Source organism: Dreissena polymorpha, chromosome 6 (genome assembly GCF_020536995.1).
Source record: "Dreissena polymorpha isolate Duluth1 chromosome 6, UMN_Dpol_1.0, whole genome shotgun sequence".
In the NCBI taxonomy this organism is placed as follows: domain Eukaryota; kingdom Metazoa; phylum Mollusca; class Bivalvia; order Myida; family Dreissenidae; genus Dreissena; species Dreissena polymorpha.
This window is the reverse complement of record NC_068360.1, coordinates 106,925,692-106,949,334: the sequence shown is the minus strand read 5'-3', so window position 1 is coordinate 106,949,334 and position 23,643 is coordinate 106,925,692. Positions and strand designations below refer to the sequence as shown.

The window sequence follows — 23,643 nt, the reverse complement described above, 5'->3', positions numbered from 1 at the left end:
TGATCATCATTATTATATTTCTCAGTCAAAGACGCGTCGAGTTTGCTTTTGTTCCTTATTTCAACTTTTTCGTCTCTGACTAAATAAAACAAACCATCATACTTGAAACACAGAATAAGCAATTTGTCATCAGATGAAGATATGCTCACAGGATAATAGCGAGTTGAATAGCCGCTCGCTGGAATCAACCTTCCATCCCCGCAAATCAAAAATCGCGATAATTTCTTTTCTTTTAAGCAACACACGTTAAAACTCTGGTCAGCAACACACATATCTATCGGACATCCAGATAGAGAATATTCCTCCAAAATAACGAATTCGGTTGACAAAAGTTTTATCTTTTTGTTATTCCGATCAGCTATCAACGTCTTGCCATTATCAAGGATAACGATAGCAGTTATAAAACAATTCACTGAATCGTTTGCGGTACTTATTTTACAAGTTAATGCATTTGGTAATACAGTTCGATCCATAAATGGTCTCTTTCGTAAATGCGGATATGATTGGTCAGGCGATTTTACGAGTGTCGCTTTGGAATTAGATTGCGCTTCTTTGTCAATAGTCTGTACTTCCTTATTGCATGTCAATACAGAAAGATCGCAGGATGTTCCGCATTCGCGCGTTTTAGTTGTACGTGTGTTGTCAACTCATTCATTCATTTGAAGCTGTTCCATAACCTTATCACTCGCATTTTCTTTTACTGGTTGCTGTTTTGTACCCAAAAGCGCTACATAACAAATAGTATCTAACTTAAGTAATTGTACAATCTTCTCTAACGAAAAGTGTTTATCTTCATGACTTTCAAACAAACTTTTTTTTTAAATCTGATTGACCTTATTGTCAATTTGACGTGAAGCAAGAACGCACTAATCTGAAGCGCCATATTTCTGGGCCGCTTCCAATAATTTCTATGATGTGTTTAACCTCTAGCAACAAATTATCTGCATCGTGTATACCTTCTTTCGTGATTCTAATTTCTTTATCCCAGTGCCCGTTTACTGTATCCTCCACTTTTGTAGTGAGTGCTACGATCTTTTCAATTAGCTGTTGTGCGATGCCTTGTGCTTCCGAAATCACTTGCTTTTGCAATTGTACCGATATATTTTTCTCGATGAGATTTACACTCCTCAATGCGTTGATGAACTTAAAGTAGATTGACATTCGCATCTTTTCTGTGATATTCTTCATTATATGCACTTATTTTCTGGAAAGTACACATTCGATGACGGTCTGTGAGGCACATTGCGCAGATAGTAGTCGAATGTTCAATACATACGAATTTAATATCATATTCGGTATGTATATCACATTTCACCAGTTTACTTTACGCAATGCTACTATTGGCTCAGGATCAGTGGGTATGTTTTCTCCTTGCAAGATTGTGTGAGAACGTATTACCTTTATCTTGGCGTGGTTTATTAAACAGTTTTGACACAGGAAATCGGTACAGTTAATACAAAATCCATTTGCTTCTACTTGGAGCTCATCGACTTTGCACAAATCGCAGTAGTAAGTGTTTTCAAGTGTACCCATTTTTGTTGGGCATGCATGGGGCATCGACGTAGTTTTACAGGCGTCAACGCATTGTGCGTGCTGTCCTGTTAGCAACTCTTTGTTTTTGCTTGCGTCCTGGTGTTGCTCGGTTCTATAATTATTCTCATCGGCGCACACTAGCAGAAATCATTATTTCTCTCCGTTCCCATGATAGAACTTCAAAACGTTCCACCACTAAACGATATTATAAAACCAGTCCTTATATTTACTCCATTATAATCCAGGTAACAATACCCAGTTCACATTTATGTTTTGATTTAGCGTGAAATCTTGTAATCCGTCAAGATGTCGTACACCAGTTTATGTTTGAGGCTTTTGCTAAGGATCCGTGAATACGTTATCAATTTAAAACTATTAAGATGCCACTGATATCAAATTATTGTTTAATGGTTTCAATTGCATAACTAGTGGATTAATATACCAAAAGTTTTGGATTTCTCTATTTCGCTCAATTTATTATTACACAGATGAAATAACTGAAACTTGTTTATTTGCTAAAACTTCTACATTTAAACATATTCAATGGCTTTGTACATAATCTATATAAATACAATTATATAAATGAAAAATAAAAAATAAATACTAAAATTCAACAAATTTAACCATTAGAATTATATAAAACTAAAATTTTCATATCACAACATCTTTAAACCAATTAAGAGATAGAATAATAATATAAATGCAGATACATATTAATCTTCTAGTTTACTCTCACCAATGTCTGTATTTTAAAGTTCATTGACTAGTTAAAACAATCAGGAAAAGTCTTTAAAGAAGTGCGTTTTCAGATTTCTTTTAAAACAGTTTATTGAGGAGATATGTTTCATACTCAACGGTATATTATTCCACAGTTTGGGTACAATTGTGCTCAAACTTCTGTCGCTAAATATTTTGCGTTTATTGAATGGCACGGTGTAACACTCGATGCAGGGCTGATGATCTGGTGGAACGTCGTTGAACATTTGGTGTTAACAGTTCAAACAAACACGTTGGCGCATTTCCAGTATGACAATTGAACATGTAAGTGAGAATCTTAAAGTTAATTATTGCTTTGATCGGCAGCTAATGTAAATCGTAGTGTACCTGCTTAGAGCTATCTCTTCTTCTACGATTCAAAACTAACTTAGCGCACATGTTTTGAATTTGTTGTAATTTTGCTTAATCACAGTCAGAAATCCCATACAAAATGACGTTACAATAGTCCGGGTGCGAAATAACTAAGGAGAGAACAAGGTGATTACGGTTGCATCGCGTTTCAGGTATTTGCGAATACTTTTGATCTTAAAAACGTTCAATATTGCGATTCTACACTTGATCTTTATGTGATCTTTAAAACTCAAATTAGTATCCAAATATGCTATTGATAGTACTCTGTTTCTCGATTTTGTCACACAAAATGTCAATCTCCTGGATGGTGAACTTGGTCAACTGTAGGGCACTTCCAAATACTATATGTTGAGTCTTTAAATAATTCATTTTGAGTTTGCTACCCTTCATCCAATCGTTACACTCCGAAGCGAACTCTTCTTGTTCGTGAATGGTTTCTGATAACTTATATTGCTTTTAAAAATGAGCTACCACAATATGAAACAAATACAAAATATTGAACGTCTCATTGATTTGAATAGTATCTCAATTAACGTAGCTCGATATTGCTTATTAAAAAAAATGTCAAAATAAAATGGTTTAAAATTGTAAGGAAATTGTTTGATTTTAATGTTTTAAGTACGTGTTCACACATTGCAGTTATACATGCTGTCGTGACAACGTCGCGTACTTTTATGTTGGACTGATTTTCAGAAAATCTTTGCGACCATAATACTTTCACATAACAATATCGTATGGTATGGCGAGAGTTTATTATGTTGGTGCTATGGTGAGATAACACAGTTAATACATATTTTTCAATGAAGATTTCTTTAAAAAAATCAACTTAATTAAAATACACTGTTTTGCCTCCCTTATTATTTCTGCAGTTTTCTCTCCACATAAAAATAAATGTTAGTCCATATATCCTGCATTTATTTATTTTTTTTGATGGGTATTTGCTTTTTAAAGAGATATAAAATAATATGCATGCATACTTAAAACGTTTCCTTCTGCGTGTCAACATTTGTTCTATTTTTGTTGTTAAAATGTGTATATTTTTAAACTGTTTGTTGTTTTGCTTTTTATAAGTATGTGGGGCTTGTACACACACACAAATCGTATACAAAAAAGCACACACACAAACATACTCACACGCATACACACGTATACACATTTATAAATATTCAACTAACATAGTATCTAACACATTCTTTTTTGTACTTTTGATGGGTATATGCTTTTTTAATTAGATATGAAATAATATGAATGAGTACTCAAAACACTTCCTTTTGCGTGTCCTTTTTGTTCCGTGTTTGCTGTTTAAATGTGTATATTTTGTAACTGTTTGTTGTTTTGCTTTTTCAATAATGTATGGCTTGAACACATAAAACCGACCACAAACCAGCACACACGTAAGCACACACGTACGCACAAACTTACGCACACACACACACACACACACACACACACACACACGCACGCACGCACGTACGCACGCAGTCACACACACACACACACACGCACGCACGCACACACGCATGCACGCACGCACACACAAACACACACACATACACACACCCACACACACACACGCATACACACGCATACACATTTATAAATATTCAACTATGCTAACATTGTATCTAACACATTTCTTGTTAACAAATATTCCTTCTAAATAGGATACTTACAACATGTACTTTTGATGGGTATATGTTTTTTTTTAAAGAGATAGGAAATAATAGGCATGAGTTTTTAAAACGTTTCCTTTTGCGCGTCCCTTTTGTCCCCTTTTTGCTGTTTAAATGTGTATATTTTGTAACTCTTTGTTGTTTTTCTTTTTTTCAATTATGTATGGCTTGCACACACACAAACCGAACACAAACAAGCACACACGTACGCATACACGCACGCACGCACACACACACGCGCGCACACATACACACGCACGCATGCATGAGCGCGCACTCACACACACAAGCACACGCACACATACACACACGCATAAATACAAGCATACGCACGCATACACATACGCATACACACAAGCATACACACGCATACACATTTATAGATATTTAACTCTACTAACATTGTATCAAACACAATTTTTTAACAAATACTCTTTCTAAATGGTATATTTTCAACTTGATTTAAACAATAGTGTAACTATATGCCATTATGCTTGGAAACTAACTTTTTGCTTTATTTTTCCCTTCTTTATTTGGAGCGTTTTTTGCATATAAAAGCATAGAGCGCTTAAACTAATTTCGCTTTCGTTTTTAGGTTTAAATGCTCAATAATGCTTAAAATGCTATCGATGGCTTTGCCTGTTATTACATCTTCCGTATATTTCAAGAATTGTAGTTTTTCCTTATGAAACTTGAAGGTGTATTTTTGCTGGGTATATGCTTTATAAAAAAAATATGCATGAATACTTAGAACGTTTTCTTTTACGTGTCAACATGTGTTCCTTTTTTGTTGTTAAATGTGTATATTTTGTAACTGTTAAGCTTTTGCGTTGTTCACTTATGTATGACTTGCACACACACACACACACACACACGCACGCACGCACGCACGCACGCACGCACGCACGCACGCACGCACGCACGCACGCACGCACGCACGCACGCACGCACGCACGCACGCACGCACGCACGCACGCACGCACGCACGCACGCACGCACGCACGCACGCACGCACGCACGCACGCACGCACGCACGCACGCACGCACGCACGCACGCACGCACGCACGCACACACACACACACACACACACACACACACACACACACACACACACACACACACACACACACACACACACACACACACACACACACACACACACACACACACACACACACACACACACACACACACACACTCACACACACACACACACACACACACACACACACACACACACACACACACACACACACACACACATACTTGTAAAACCTTCCAACCGGGGAAATGTGTTCTAAACCTACCAACCGGGGACCACCATTTCCACATATTCTAGAAAGCTGAAAGTGATAAAGAAAAGACAAGTTTCGAGCCTAAAATACGATTTTGACATAAAAATTATGATAAATAGGGTAATAAATCAAAGAAAATTTTACATGCACACCGGGGAATTATGTGCGTACCAAATGAGGAACTGCGATGTGTGCCAACTGGGGAACGGTGTATACCAACAGGGGTACTAAGTGCGTACCAACTGTGGAACTTCAATGTGTACCAACAGGGGAATGGTGTATACCAACAGGGGAACTAAGTGCGTTCCAACTGTGGCACTTTAATGTGTTCCAACTGGGGAACGGTGTATACCAACAGGGGTACTATGTGCGTACCAACCGTGGAACTTTAATGTGTGCCAACAGGGGAATTGTGTTAACCAAGAGAGGAACATAAGCGCGGTATCACCGTGGAACTTCAATAATGTCCAACGGGGAATTTGCGTTTACCAACAGGGGTAATTTAGTTAATCATGGTACCGTTGTTAATAGGACAATGGCGTGCACGTTCATGGATAATATTTAAGTAAGTACACAAATTGAAAAGAATATGTATGAAACAATATTTAAATTAAATATGTTTATCATATGACCTTATATAAGTTATACAAAAATGCCATATTTGATTGACTCAAATATTATTCACATCAAAATAAGCATAAGAGACATAACGCGAATCAAACAATACATTTATGACTTCATTAGCTATAAGCCGACTACAAGCATGCAAGTGCTGCATTATACCATAACAATCATGGTGCAATTAATCAACAAATGAATACAATTCGTTCTTAAAACTAAAAAATAATGTTGTTGTTTTTTCAGGCCACGCTATTTGTCAAACCGAATGAAGGAGAGGGGGAGGCGGCTTATTTGTTTAATTCCTTTTTTCCATCAGAAAAAAGCATTCACGATTTTCACGTACTATGAAGTTTTTTATCCTAAAAGTAGAACTGCCCATATGCATGTAGATTGAGTAGTGTAAATTTACTTTGTCCCTACTCTGACATTATAAAATAACTCATGCGATTAATCCCCTGAAACAGGTAAACATCAGAAAATTCATCCACACGCATGGCAACTTCCACTTCACTTAAATTGTCTTAAATACATTTATTGCATTTTCAAAAATAATATTATCTGTAACTTTAAACAATCATGAACGTTTCACAACGAATGTGGCGAGGCCTGAGAAACTAAATAGTTTAGTAAACTAGCAAAACGACTTGATAACAATGCATTTTGATGCGCCAATGACTTAGTCAACGGCGGTAGGTCAATCTGAATAATGATCAGTATTTATTGTTATAATATATGTGTTCCAATTCTACAACTGTGATACCATTACACATGTGCTGTATTAAAAAAATACAGTATGTATGCACTTGTTTGAGTAGAGAATGCCCAAAACGGGTTAACGTTAATAATGAACTTACATTTAATTCTACCTGTCGAAATAACAGATTATATTTTAAGGAAAATAGTCTCTGGCAATCGCTTTGTTTTCCCTTGCAAACCAAACACCTTATTTTAAGATTTGAATTCACGTATTTTGTTCAAACTACCTTTATGTAAACCAACTTATGAACCTAATTTTTGCATAAAATATAATAGAAAGAGTGTATTTTAAGCACTGAAAAGTTATGCCGATGTGTCATCCATATATTATTTGTTGAAAACAATATAAAAGTTATAATTAATGTTGTTATACACGTATAATCACCGCTGACTTTGACAGCATTATCATTATATAAAAACACTTATAATTAAATGTGAACCAAAGCAAACACTTATCAAACACGTAGTTTAATATTATTTTAAATCACTTACATTATAGTATATATACGTACTGGGAGTGCACATGTGGATCAATTGTTAGACCCTTGTTGGTGCCAACTTAAAAATAATATGTACCAACAGGAAAATTTTAACAGTGTGACTCAATTCTGAATATACAGCACCAAATCGAACAAGATCAATTTCGCATACATGTCAAAACACTTAATTACATTCCAGATGGCAGATAACATGGTTAACATAATGATTAATCACTTAAAACAACCGACATAGCATCATATCGCAAAGTGTAGACACATGATTAATTATTAGCTTTGTGCATGCATTTACATATCACATATAAATATATGTTTCAAATATGTTTTGTTCTAGGTCTACAGCTTGTTCAAGTGTGTTTATGAAGAGTATTAAAAAAAACAAGTAAATAGCTTGTGTTAAAATGCATAAAAGAGGTCAGTCGCAAACGCGATAAATTGTTTTAACAATATCTTAGTCTGGGATATGGGTATGTGAATTGTCCATAAATGAGACAAAACATAACTAAATTTGGCATCTTAGTAATTTTCGTCGTCGTTGAATTATAAACTTCAATTAAAAACATGGGAAAAATGCATAACTCCTCGCGAATTTTTGTAGATCAAGCAATTTTGATATGAAAAACATATAAACAAACCAATTATATACACAAAGCAAATATGTGAATTGATAGTTAATGTGAATATCTACACGCAAAACAAATGCACAAAAATCTGTGAAGGAAATTATTGTAATATTTAACAACTATTTAATCAATTCTAGTGCGATATTTACGCAATAATTTACATTTTGGTAAATTTTTACTTTAAAATAACTTTCAAGTACTCAACTGCAAGTCAGACACCTGCCATTCAATACAAATTTTGTAAAATTGACAAAATGTTCATTTGTATTCTTCATATTGTAGCAGTAGTTTAGCAGTAGTTTTTTTATGTTATTTACATTTATCTTATTACATCTAAAAGTGTTTGTTTGTTATACTTGAACAAAATGTTTGTTTCCATTTATCCGACTGAATTTTTGTGTGCCTTCTCTGAACGTTTAGCCTTCTAGATTGATTTGTTATCATGTTTGCTATATTCATTCATATTCACCAAGTTTAGGGTAAAAAATAACTTGTATAGTGAGTAACTCGTAGAAACTCGTAATAGAAAGTACAAAGAAACACTCTTTTGCCGAACTATATACCAATCCTAATTTTTTCGGCGATATGATTATGAACAAATATCGTTTTTGACTGAACCGTATTAATAAAACATTCAAATACAATAAGCACACATATATCGTTTTCGAAAAGCGTATATAGAACAAGAAAACACACAAAACACATGTGGCAACTTCATCCTTTAACGTATTCTCCTAAACGTGCATTATATGTGTAATTTTTTTTTAAGTTAAAAGTCCCCGTCGCTTTTTTGTTTCAATTAAATTTCTGCAAAAGTCTTTGACATTTTTCCAACTTCTGTTGTGAAGGTCATTCTCACTTTCAAAACATGCAAGTATTTCGTTTTGCCCTGGTTATTTACCCATTATCAAAAAACGATCAACCTGTCTGTGAACAGCTCCTTTTTCGTTTTCACTCCATTGCTTTTTGGCTGCTTGTTTTGTTCTCCTAGTATTTGAAGTACCCTTTTCTGTACATGGATAATAAAACACCATATGACGTCGCTAACTGCCATGTGTAAGATATTCATATTAAATATATATACTTCAGTACAATTTTTCATAGCAAAATTACGACAAAAGCGTCCAGGTACTTACGGCACCTGATAATGACATCGATGTCACACGACAAATTTGGAAACATTATTTTGCCTAATGAAGCAAACAATTACTTTTTTTAAAGATTGGCTGAGTACACCGACGTAGCATGTCATAACATATACCAGGTTGTTCCAAACATGTTATCAAAGTTCGAAAAAGTATACAATGAATATTTTTTACAGATACTAAAAAGACAAAATGTATGCACGGTTAAATGAAAGGTATTGTACTTCTCTGGACAAATGTGTTGGAAGAAAAAAGAACTGGTGAACGGACTGTGGTTCACGGTAAATCCTTTATGTATTGTGCGGTGGTGGGTATAAAATGAACTATCTTTTCTGACCCATGTCAGAATGTATCGTATAGCAAAATATCGAGTAGACGCTATTGTTTTTTTGTCGTTAAGATAAAATATCAACCAATGTCCATATGTAACACGCAAGTTAAATTTCCTAAAATCTCAGAGATTCATACACAGTAATTGGCAGCGTATAAGTCTTATACTGAAAATTAAAATTAATGATATTACACTTCTTGGATAAGCGATAGTTAACGTTTTTGTGATTATGATGAAGTCGATGTTTATAGACTACAGTGGTTAATACACATGCTCACCAGTTTCATTGACAGGTGTAAATTCAAAATTCTTTGTGTATATGAAGATTTTGAAAGACAAGTAGTTTATAGTCACTACAACTGGTAAACAATATTTAATTCTTTTAAAATTCGCATAACGTGTGCTATAACATGTTAATATAATGATCATCGACGTACGTGTTATGTTAAGCCCAACTACCAATTAGCATCACCCGTAATAAATATTGGCACAATATAATTTAGGGCAAAATTACGCCCATTTCACTGAAGACTAAACCAAACCAGAAAATACGCCTTAGTAGCTTCGACATAGTGAAATATAACAAACCGTCTCATCGACTTCTTCCGTGTGTACGGATGTTGTTTGTCCTGGTTCCTGGCTGTCCGTAGATCTAGTAGTCATTGTGTTGCCTTTTCAAAACAACAATAAAAAATGGTATAACTCATAATTTAGTCAGAGTTAAAAAGTTCGTTATTCATGAAACCATTTAGTACAACACATTGGCATTAATTCCTTGTACAACAATTACAATAATTTCATGATGTTCATAATATGTATTTAGGCATGTGAAGTAATAACAAAATCACTGTGAAACATACATTTTTTTGTTCCGTACATTTCTGAAAATGCAAAAAACAAATACACATTATCAGACAGAACGCATTACAAGTAGAGCTTGACGATGTTCAATGATAAACCATTTTAATTCACGGCTAAAAGGTATTTGACCAGAAAATACGCCTTAGTAAGGCAAAATTACGCCCATTTCACTGAAGACAAAACCAACCAGAAAATACGCCTTAGTAGCTTCGACCTTGCGAAATATTACAAACCGTCTCATCGACTTCGTCCGTGTGTATGTATGTTGTTTGTCCTGGTTCCTGACTGTCCGTAGATCTAGTAGTCATCGTGTTGCCTATTCAAAACAACAATAAAAATTGGTATTACACATAATCTAGTCAGTGTTAGAAAGATCGTTAGTTATGAAACCATTAATACACATTATCAGACAGACCGCATTAAAGTAGAGCTTGACGACGTTCAATGATTAAACATTTTAATTCACGGCAAAAAGATATTTGGATATCTGTATTTAAAATGAAAAACTCAAGAATGAACATGAATGTAATCATAAAACTGATTGGCTTTATTTATAAAAAAATAATTCAAAAGACATTTAAAGCTAATTTAAAATGTGATAAATATCAGTGATAAATCCATCACGGATGACATCTTTACAATAGAATGTACCTTTCTCCATGGAAGTGTTGGTACTCAATAATCATATCGGAGTTCCTCGCCAATTGCAATGTCTCTGTCGGCGAAAGTGCATAGATGGGGAGTTTGGTTGACTCCAACTATTTTCATTACACAATTTTGTTTTGCGTCTCCATTTTCGGCATCATTTATCATTCGACCCTCATGAAATATATCGTTGGTAGCGTCTATGCTGAATAAGACATTTAAATAAACGCTTCTGGTGCTTTAAACTAAAATAACGCGCATGCCATATTTAATTATTATGGTGAAAAAACTAAAGGTAATTCTTCTTATAATGGCGTGATTTAAACGTTTGATGTGCAAAGTAAAGATAATTTGTAGTTACCAGCAAGATTTATCTCTGTATTTAAAAAAGTAAATGAAGCTGCCTTGACCCTCCTTTTCATACTCCTTTTCTAATGGCCGTGCATGTTTTACTCATGTTATCAGATCCCCTTTGTATTCGAGAAGAAAGTCTCCTTTTTTAAAAGGCTTAGTGGCAAAGACTCCTTCGCCTGAAATATTTATATTTGTAGACATTTTATATTAATAATCATTTTGGTCATATAATTGAAGGCTAGATATAGGCGCCAATAGTGTTTTATTAATAAATAATCAATAAATCTTTATGCTACTTCCATACTTCTGCCCAGTATTACGTAACCCAATAGTCCATGTTTGTTTTCTTCTTTTTAATGGAAAGGGGCTACGATGTTCTTTTATAATTTCTAAACGACTTTAAACATAACCATATACAAAAATATTTGTACCTATGACATCATTGACGGTTTTTACTTCAAAACCTGGTGATCAACGTAATTCTGGCAGTACGTTCTTGCGAGATCAAGGGGACTTGGACTCTTTTGGCTACTAAATGTTAAAATGGAAATGTCGATGAGAAAAACAACAAGAGCTGTCAGAAGACAGCGCGCTCGACTTTTCCAGTGCTTGACAGGATAAAGTAAGCCACCATGGGAAAATTGTTAATATTCAATAAGGTCAAGGTACTATAGTCATATTCTAATTGGAAGAGGACCATAATTGAAACATATTGATCCTATGTTAATGTCATGTAACATGTGAATATGTTACTATGTCGTTATAAATAAGTTTAAACCAAACATATTGATCGCTTATGTTTTATAGAAGTGGTACATTACAGACGATTCTGAGTTCAGGTTTCCACAAAACATATGTATTGAACATTTGTAAAGACATAAAACAAACTAATAAGATTGTATTTCAAGTTTGATAGCAATAGCTTCGGTGGGATGGTTAGGCGGTCTTAAGAAAAAAAAATGCGATTTTTTAACATGTTAAAAAAATAAGGAAAACAAAAACATTTTTTTTTTGGGGGGGGGGGATTTCTATGGTGGGGCGTGTGGGGTGGTTTGGGTGAAGTCCATTTTGTTATATCAGGTAAGTGTTGTTTTGTCAAAGTATGAATCAAATCTGATCCAAAATAAAGAAGTTATGGCAATTTAATCACAATTTATTAATTTGACCTTCAGATTCAAGGTCAAAGGTCAAGGTAAAATTCAACTTGCCAGGTGCAGTATTCTCATGATAGTAAGAAAGTATTTGAAGTTTGAAAGCAATAGCCTTGATACTTTAGAAGTAAAGTCGATGTAAACAAAAATTTAACAACATATTCAAAGTTACTAAGTGGAAAAAGGGCCATAATTCTTACAAAATGCTTGTTACAGTTGTCTGCTCTTGTTTATAGATTGGGGTCATGTTGGTCAGGAAGTATGCAAAATATGAAAGCAGCATGTCAAGGGACAATTAAAATATTTGAGGTGGTACGCAAACTTTAACAAAAATTATTAATAATATGCATATTCTAAGTGGAAAAAGGGGCCATAATTCTTACAAAATGTTGTTTACAGTAGTCTGCTCTTGTTTATAGATTGGGGTCATGCTGGTTAAGAAGTATGCAAAATATGAAAGCAATATGTCAAGGGACAAAGAAAATAGTTAAGGTGGTACGCAAACTTTAACATAGAATAACCAATAATATGCATATTCTAAGTGAAAAAAGGGGCCATAATTCTTACAAAATGCTTTTTACAGTTGTCTGCTCTTGTTTATAGATTGGGTCTTGTTGGTAAAGAAGTATGCAAAAAATGAAACCTTATGTCAAGGAACAAAGAAAATATTTGAGGTGGTACGCAAACTTTAATAAAGATTTATCAATAATATGCATATTCTAAGTGGAAAACGGGCCATAACTCTTACAAAATGCTTGTTACAGTTGTCTGCTCTTTTTTATCGATTGGGGTTATGTTGGTAAAGAAGTATGCAAAATATAAAAGCAATATGTCAAGGGACATATAAATTTTTGCGGTGGTACGTAAACTTTAACAAAGATTTATCAATAATAAGCATATTTTAAGTGGAAAAAGGGGCCATAATTCTTACAAAATGCTTGTTACAGTTGTTTGCTCTTGTTTATAGATTGGGGTCATGTTGGTAAAGAAGTATGCTAAATATAAAAGCAATATGTCAAAGGACATAGACAATATTTGAGGTGGTACGCAAACTTTAACATTCCAACGCTCACGTTCACGCTAACGCCGACGCCGGGGTGAGTAGGATAGCTCCACTATATATATATATATATATATATATATATATATATATATATATATATATATATAACTAACGAAAAACTGCCTAGAGCTCTACTTTGTTTAACGTATATTTATAAAATATATTCGTGAAATATGTACCGTAAAACAAGCTTTGTACTCAAATGATATTTATGTAAATCGATCTTTAGAATTCGTCTTCCAGTATTACTTTAACGTTTACATAAAAACGCCTTTTAATAGTAATTGAAAGTTGTAAACATAATTAAAAAACTTACCTTAGTTTAATGCGTTTGTTCGCTCGAAACTCCAATTTTCCAACTTACTAGCTTTCACTTAATGATATAAATACCGAGTGTATGATTTTTAAACAGCGCAACCGGGGAACTGTTATAAGCCTGGATACACACTCGATTGTTATTTGGTCAAGATTTGTGTATATTTTGTGCATGCCACAAACCCGCTAATCGGGGAAGGCGTTGGATTTCTAATTTAAATTGACAGTTTGGTATTTCATATACGTAGATTAGAGATTTTCGCCTAAAACCAACCGGGGAATACCCCGGTTGGTAGGTGTTCCCCGGTTTGTTGGTGTGTATTCATACGATTTTCCCCGGTTGGTAGGTTTTACAAACTCACACACACACACACACACACACACACACACACACACACACAAACCGAACACAAACAAACACACACACACGCACACACTACAAGCACACACGTTCATACACACACACGCACACACACGTACACACACACACGCGCACACGAACCCGAGCGCACATCCCTTTACACGTACATGCACAGCACACGCGCATTTCACGCGTGTCATAACGCGCGCACACACCAGCAAGCACAAACACGAAAACACACGCACCGAAAGACCCCTCAAACACAATGTAATAGTTTTTATTGTTTTATTAGTATTAAATTAAAACACCGATCTTCGGTGTTATACATATACATTTTGTCTCTCAGATCACAATCTTAATTAATTTGCGTATTTCCAGTGTACGGAAGTGCGCTTTTTTGTCTTTATTGCTGACAAGTCGTTTATTGTTGTTGTTTTTTTCTCACTTTTGTGATTATTTCTTTTTACTCATTCATTTATATGGAATATTCATTCTTTTGTATCCCTTATTTTTGTTTCCTATTTTTATTTGTTTGTGTGAACTCCTTATGTCTTATTATAGAAAGCAACGGGACATATTTTAAAATCGAAACTTACTGGACAAGCACATACAAATTACCATTCACATCACCCTCCACATACTTAAATGATTAAATTATGTACTTTAAATGTTAAAGGATTAAACAATACAGACAAACAAATAAAAATCTTTAAATGGTTAGACGAAAAAAAAAATAGCATATGCCTTTTACAAGAATGTCATTTGACACCTACTTTAGCACAAACCTTAAAAGATGAATGGGACAGAGAAATCTATCTCAGTGGAGAACATACTAATAAACAAGGCATTGCCTTTCTGATAAAAAATAATATAGGGGTCACAGTCGATAACTTTAAGGAAATAATAATTGGCAGACAAGCAAGTATAGATATCAAAATACACGAAACACAAATAACATTAATGAACGTCTACGGCCCTAACATAGACGATTCCACATTTTACGAAACATTACACTCCTTTATAATTAATAACCAAGATAAAAATATTATAATCGGTGGTGATTTCAATACTGTCCTGAACCCATTATTGGATAAAAAGAATGGAAACCTTGATACTCATACTAAAAATAGAAACATTTTAAATAACATAATTGAAAACTACAATATGATGGATATCTGGCGTACAGAATACCCAAACGAAAGCCAATTCACCTGGCACTCAAACACAAAACCAACAATATTTTGTAGATTAGACTATTTTTTTTAATATCTGAATCTCTTTGCAACATTATTGACACCTGTAACATAAAACCAGGATTTATGACTGACCACTCTCTAGTCTAACTTAAACTGCACAATATACAACCTGAAAGAGGCACAGGATACTTTAAAATTAACAACAGCATCTTATTAGATACACAATATCAAACACAAATAAAACAGGAAATATTAAATACAGTTTAAAATAATAAAGATGCAAACCCAAACACCTTATGGGAAGTAATTAAAGGAAATATACGTAACACAACAATAAGATACACATCATTTAAACAAAAAGAAACACACAAACTTGAAACTGAAACCATCAAAACCATTGAAACACTTGAAAAACAATTGCATCAAACAAACACAAATGATACCACCGACATTGAAAATGAAATAACATTAAAAAAACAAGTATTTGATGGAATCTATCATACACATTTCAATGGAATAATACTAAGAGCACGTGCACAGCATGTTGAAAATAATGAAAAAAATACAAAATATTTCGCAAACATTGAAAAACGTAGAAGTGAACAAAAAAATGTACACAAATTAGTAGTCAATGGCAAAGACATAACAAACAGAACTCAAATACTAGAAGAACAACGTTTATTTTTCGAAACCCTCTAGAAACGAAAAAATGTTGAAAATAACACCCTTTTTAAAAATACACATCACGCTATAAACCAGGAAGAAAAACAACTGTGCGAAAGATTGCTTCATGAATATGAATGTGGATTAGCCCTAAAAGAAATGCAAAATAACAAAAGCCCAGGATCTGATGGCATCACAATCGAATTTTATAAAATAATCTGAAATGATATAAAAACACATCTTATTAATTCACTTAACTATTCATTTAACAACGAAAACTTAAATACGCTACAAAAACAAGGTATTATATCACTTATTCCAAAACCTGGAAAAAACTTAGAATCCTTATCAAACTGGCGCCCGATTAGTTTACTAAACAATGATTATAAAATTGCAACTAAAAGTATAGCAAACAGAATGAAAAAATATTACCATCAATCATTTCAAAATCTCAATCTGGTTTCATAAAAGGACGTTACATTGGTGAAAACGTTCGTCTTATCCAAGAATGCATAAACTATTTCAACAATTCAAATAATCCTGGTCTAATATTCTTTGCAGACTTTGAAAAGGCATTCGATTCGCTTGATCATTCATATATGTTCTCTTGCTTAGAAAATATGAACTATAGTGAAAGTCTCATTCAATGGGTCATACTATTCTATACCGATATTAACAGTATAATCATTAACAATGGCTTCTTTTCAAACAGTTTTAACATCGAACGAGGGGTTCGACTAGGATGTCCACTCTCATCATCGCTATTTATTATTTGCATCGAGTATCTATCACATCACATCCAATCAAATAAACACATAAAAGGCATATCACTAGAACCTGAAGAAGAAATCAAACAATCCCTATTTGCTGACGATGCAACTTATTGTTTAAATGACAATTACGATTCTTTCCATAACCTTATAGAGTCGCTCACCCTTTACAGAATGACATCGGGTCTCAAACTCAACAAAAGTAAATGTACTGTGCTACGAGTAGGTAAATTAAAACAAAGTAATGTTCAATACAAAAAATAAATGAAATTTAATCCACAACGTTAGGAATTACTTTCACAAATAATGAAAAGGATACAGTACTTAAAAACATACTACCTTAATTACAGAATTTTAAAAACTGCTTAAAATAATGGCATCATCGTAAACTTACACTAATCGGAAAAAACACAGTATTGAAAACGTTTGCACTTCCTAAATTAATATATGTATTAACAGTTCTCCCAAATCCACCAAATGATGTTATTTACGATATAAAATCAGCAATATTTAATTTCATATGGGACGGTAAGCCTGATAAAATAAAAAGAACTCAGTTAATTCAATCTGTAGAAAATGGAGGTATCCAATTAACGAACATTGACTCATTCTTGATTGCAATCAATGCAGCTGGGTTAAAAGATACCTAGATAATACCAACACGAGTAAATGGAAAGTATTCTACCAGAAAATCCTAAAAAAATATGGTGACTCCTTACTCTTTGAATGTAACATCAGCAATACTATCTTACATGAAATTGCAAACGAAAACATATTTCTGTCTGATGTTCTATCAGAGTGAAGTGATGTCACTCATAATTTAGAAACCCAAACCAGCAGTAAACCAATTTTATGGAATAATTAAGACATAACTTCAAACAATAAGACGTTTTTCTATAAAGACTGGTTTGAACGAAGCATTAAATATGTCGACCAATTATATGACTACAGAATTAAGGATTTCTACTCTTTTGATAATATATGCTACATATACGGAATATCTTCAAATAATTTTCTGAAGTACTACACACTAATCAAAAGCATACCCATACATATTAAATCTGAAATCAATACAAATAATACACCATGTAATCAAACAACATTTGTAGAAAACATACTTGGAAGAAAAAACAAAACAAATAAAATATTTTACACACTACACATTAAAAACCCTACAGAAAAGTCCAAAATCAAAAATAAATGGCAAGTCCTTTTTGGAGAAAATGAACTTAATTGGAAACACATATTTACCATGCCATATAAAGCAACTATTGAAAGCACACTGAGAAATTTTCAATTTAAATACATCTATAGAATTATAGCTACAAATAAATATCTCTTTAAATGCAAATTATCTAACTCAAATCTGTGTGACTTCTGCAGTGAAAACATTGAAACTATAGAACATCTTTTTGGGGAGTGCAAACACATCCAGCCCATTTTGAATCAATTAATATCTTTTCTTGAACAACATCAACTAAACATTAATCTATCTTTCTTAAATGTAAGTTTCGGAATTAACTCATTGAAATCAATAGACTGTAATAATATTGTGAATTTTATGGTAATATTGATGAAATTTTTTATATTTAACATGAAGTACAAAAAACAAGTACCAAATTTGAATTGTTTTGTCCATAGTCTTAAGCTAAAAATCCAAATTGAGAAAGAAATAGCCCTCAGTAATGACACATTACAAATCTTTGAACAAAAATGGAATCGGATTAAATTCTCATAATGTTTTTGTCCACTTATATACATTTCACTCTAATGATAGTTTATCTCTCTAAAATAGTTTTGTTTATTTTTTTTTTCTCATTTTTATTTTTCAATCTAACAAGATCATTGTGAATATACAACAAAACACACAAGTCCAGTATGCTTTCTTCCGACTTTATACAACTCATCATTTTTCATAACTATTCCTCTGTTGTTCTTTTCTTTTCTCTCTAAAAAAATATATATTAGCATATCTTGTATAACATGTCTGAACTTTATTGCTTTCTACAATCACTATGTTGTATGATCATATACATGTTTACATTGTATGCATGATATTGAATAATAAAAAAAATATCCTGCATTTATATGTTACTGTATACACGTGAGCATACCTGAATTTCTGTTACGTTTGTTTTCCCTGCCTTTACAATTAATGCATGTTTGTTAATTCCTTTCATCAAGCTGGTCATCCGGATACTTCTATAACGGATGGCACTTTGATAATAGAGAAAAACAAAAGCCACGCGCGGAAGGCAAGTTCATCGTATTTTTTTGAAACATAATCCCTTTATATTAGTTCTTGAGACACGGTTTATCGCGTAGTTGATAAATGGTGTATCCTTTTGAATTGTTATTGTGATACCCATAGTACACGCCACCTCTGTTTAAAGACGATATGATTGGAAGAGCTAGCTGGAAATGAACCTGCGATTTTTGAATTGATTAGATTATGGGTTAGTATTGTAACACAGAACTAATTCAGTCGGTTTGAAATAAGTCATGTCTCGTTGCATAAATACAAGTGCTCACCGAGTAAATATATTGCTGACGAGCGTGTCAGCCAGTCTGTTTAGATGTTGAATTATAATAGTAATTAGGGATCAACCGGGCGAATCGTCAGAATGCTTTTCAAAACCACATTTTTGATAATCAGATACATTCTTAATCACAATTATTTGCAACAATTGTATTTTAAAAAGTAGAGATGCCCCCAGGGTGTTACTCTTTATGTTAAGTTTAAATAATTTAATTAAATGTGTGTGTATATGTTTAATACAGATCGCCATATGTATGCTTTAATTCGTGGGTAAACGCTGAAAGACATCTCCTGCTACTAAACAGATTTTCACGAAATGATTCGGCGGGTACCTCTTTAAATTGTTTATTATCGCTTAAATCTTCTTTATAGATTTTAAGCTTACTAAAGTTAATGTAGATTAAAAGGTCATATGTTAAGAATTCATCAACATATCACATATATTACCAAAATTTATTTTTGAAATGCAATCGGATTGAAATATGAAGTATGTGTGTGTTTGCATCGGATTTTAATAATATAATTTAAAGAAAAGTGTCTGGAATACATATGAATTGAATAATACCGATGAGATTTAATTAACGGTCTATGTTATTTTAATTCGTAAGGGATGGTTACACTACCATAATGGGTGAAACCCTTCAAAAAATAGTTACTCATATTAAAAATGATATTTAAATCTAATTTGTGTGATCCAGTTTGTATTTTCTTTCCATGGTATTTGAGGTAAAATGCAAAAATAAGTCCGTCCACAAAGTAATTTCCGCTACACCAACTGTTGAAATTTTAAGGAGAACTAAGCATGCATGCCGAATTACTACGGTACTGGTTATGGAATCTTGAATATGTATAGCTAATACAGCTAAACTACAATCGAGACGATTGTTTTCTCCAAAAAAAGTTTGAAAAGTACAGCTCGAGGCAACGATTATAGATTACGCGAAAGGATGAGATTATTCGGTTGTTATTATGTTTTTGTTTTTTAGAATTTGAGGAGTGATAACAAATTTGTTATTTTCATGTATACATCCTCGTTTCTTAAAATACGCTCAAACAGAAATGTGTTACGTTTTCGTATTTTAACAAGTCTACAGTGCATGCAGGATTGATCACCGCCTATATTTGCATATATGAAATAATCAAAACACGCCTTTATTTTTATCTTTGCAATAATTGAACGTGGTTTGGCACACATGCTTACGGGCATAAAGAATGTGTATTCTCCCTGCCATGACTGTTATGCGTATAGTTAATATCACTTTTAAGAAGCACTCCTCGATTATAATAATTTGGTAGAAGTCCGTGCATACCTTTCGTGTTTTGCACCTCAATCATGTTTGTGTTGTAATGTTGTTTAGGTTTTCTATAAGTGATGACATTCCTGGGTACCTCTTAGATAATTTTGCTATCGTGTATCAAAGCACTGAACAATATCTTTATACGTGTGTTGTATATGGTAAATATAGACATCAACTCCTGCATCGCACATTGTTGTAAATCTTCAAAACCTTTTTTTCCGTTATTCAATGCAGAAGTGTCGCTTTTAATATATTGAGCTTAATTATTATTTATTGCGTTGAGAGTGCTAGAATACAAGTTAATTTGGATGCCTAATGGATTCTTAATGAATCCAGCTCTTTAAAGGTGCTCAAGTATGGAAATCATTCCAACCCAAAACAAACGGTGCATGAAAATTATTAAATTTGGAAGTATAGCAATGAAACCAATGCATGACGTAGCCATTTCAGAATAAATGCGGTAAAGTATCGTATGTGATAATATTGCATAATTATCCATACATCATGCGAATGTAAAGAACATTATATGCACATTATACTTGTTGTTGTTTTCAAATAAATCAATTAAAATTGTGTTCCAAAAACGGCAGTTTGTATATTAACAAATTAGCATGTGAAATGTTATGGACACAACATTTTCAAATACTTTCTCACTTAATGTGTCGTTGGCTTGTATCAGTAACATTCGAGTTGCAAAACCTGTAACAAACCTCGCTAATTACCATTGTGTTCATATGAAATCCACGGAAGTGTTTGCTTTAGTCAAACTTACGTTTCTGTTCAACTTTTAAATAAGAGTATTACCCTGATCAAATAATAATTTCAGTTCACAATATTCTCCATATTTTCCTTATATTTTTCAATGTTATAGTGGCAACTTTAAGCGAAAATACAAATAGCATTTTGCGCATACACACCCCCATAACCATACTTTATGTGAAAGAGCATTAATAGCTGTAATTGATTAAAACAAAAAAGGTATTTCATGTAATTTGCAAGAATGAACTCTACATAATCAAACGCGACTGTACACCTGTATTCCTTTTTTTTTTCTTTTTTCTAGTCGAATGTAATCCGTTTCAGCTCAATGTTTTGCCATAGTCTTTAACTCTGTCATGTTAAGGTGAAAACATAGGCTTGCCTGTTGTGTATTTTATGAAAAACCTTTTGTTCGACACTTTAAATATATTCAAGACTAGCCCAAAGATCCTTCTCAAAATAACTTTATGACATTAATTCAAATATGAGATGAAAACTATTATTAAACTACTGTTGCTTATAAACAGACTCCGTATTTTTTAATGAAGACGCCTATTAATGACTTGAATAGCTTATTTCAATGATTTTTACCACTTATATTAAGTTTTGTTGTTTAATTTATCACGGTTGCGTCAATATGTATCATGACCGAATGACAGTTATGGCGTTGCGTAGGCTTAACAGTATGAAATGTCATATATTATCCACATCATAAGCGTTTGTGATGATAATACAATGCGTAACATTTTTATAAATATAACTATATCCTCCTCTAACTGTATATAAAGTTGAAAAGACAATCGGAATTTACTTATTGCTTTTCAAAGTGTTTGATTATTTGAACATATTACTGTCCTAATAATTCTAGTTGGAATAATTTGTTCAATTAATACATGTTGGCAAGCTATCGGGATGTCATTCAAGCGAAGAATTGTATAGAGGGCCACTATATACAAAATAAACGTGGACATATGTATTTCTTCGTGATATATATATAAGCTGTACAATATTTCTGTTACTTTAAACTGGCGGTGTACATGGACAACATCGACTCACCTAACTTTGTATGCACGGTATTTTCGAAATGTAGGAATGCTCGTGGCGGTTGAATTGTTTGTTCTAGAAATTACAAACATATGTTTTCTCTTTTTTGTCTGGTATGACGATAATGCAGGTGATAAATGCCACTGTAAAGAACACATATAATTGAATAATGGGAAACATACTCCTTTTAGTGATTGGAAGAAAATCCTGAAATACTATTCGCGATGATTTATTATTATATATTCGACTTATTTTGCAAAAACCAGCAATCAACAGGATGGCTATGTTTGGTAATTACAGTTTCTTAGAAACCATCGTGCATTATTTACCTCAAACAGTGAATCAAAGACCCGAGAAGACGATTTGTGTAATATTTTATGTACGGTTATAAAAAGCCTCACTTTCGCACGTGAAATTATATCGTTGACAAAAAATTTAAAGGGGCCTTTTCACAGATTTTCGCATATTTTGAAGTTTGTCATTAAATGCTTTATATTGATAAATGTAAACATTGGATCTTAAAAGCTCCAGTAAAAAATGAAGAATAAAATTAAAACAAGGAAAAAAAGTAGCCGGTACTAGGGCTCGAACCAGTGACCCCCGGAGTCTTGGAGTTAGTCTGAAGTAAAAACGCATTTGCCCTCTCGGCTATTCCGCCGAGGATACACAGACTAAGTATTTTATACCTTATATAAGCAATCTTTGTAGTTTCGTAAATTTAAACGACAACAACAGATCTCTCTCCAAATTATTCAATCGTTTCGCGTTGCAACGCTTTATAATTTTTAGGTTTTCAAATCGTCAAAAGATGCATATAATGGCTATATTGGACTATGGTAAATGTTCAGTAATACTGTTTCCTTACAAATATCATAACTAAATCGAAAATTTGCGAATCTAAAACAACTTTTTTCAATTTTGTCAATTTACCAAACCGTAAAAAGATCCCTTTAAGACAAAGTATAGAAAATGTTTCCCTAGCTTTGGGTTGAAATTATGGTACATGCAATGCATCAGATTG

At 33.2% G+C, this 23,643-nt stretch overlaps 1 long non-coding RNA gene across 1 annotated transcript; it reads right to left on the bottom strand.

Moving 5' to 3' along the window:
* Positions 1-8,403: 8,403 nt before the first annotated feature.
* On the bottom strand, positions 8,404-12,242 carry LOC127835355 (uncharacterized). The gene is made up of 6 exons (XR_008028476.1): positions 11,895-12,242; positions 11,471-11,639; positions 11,116-11,314; positions 10,698-10,780; positions 10,192-10,274; positions 8,404-9,136 (listed from the first exon to the last, which is right to left on the bottom strand). It is a non-coding gene; the product is annotated as an uncharacterized LOC127835355 (long non-coding RNA).
* Positions 12,243-23,643: the final 11,401 nt, after the last annotated feature.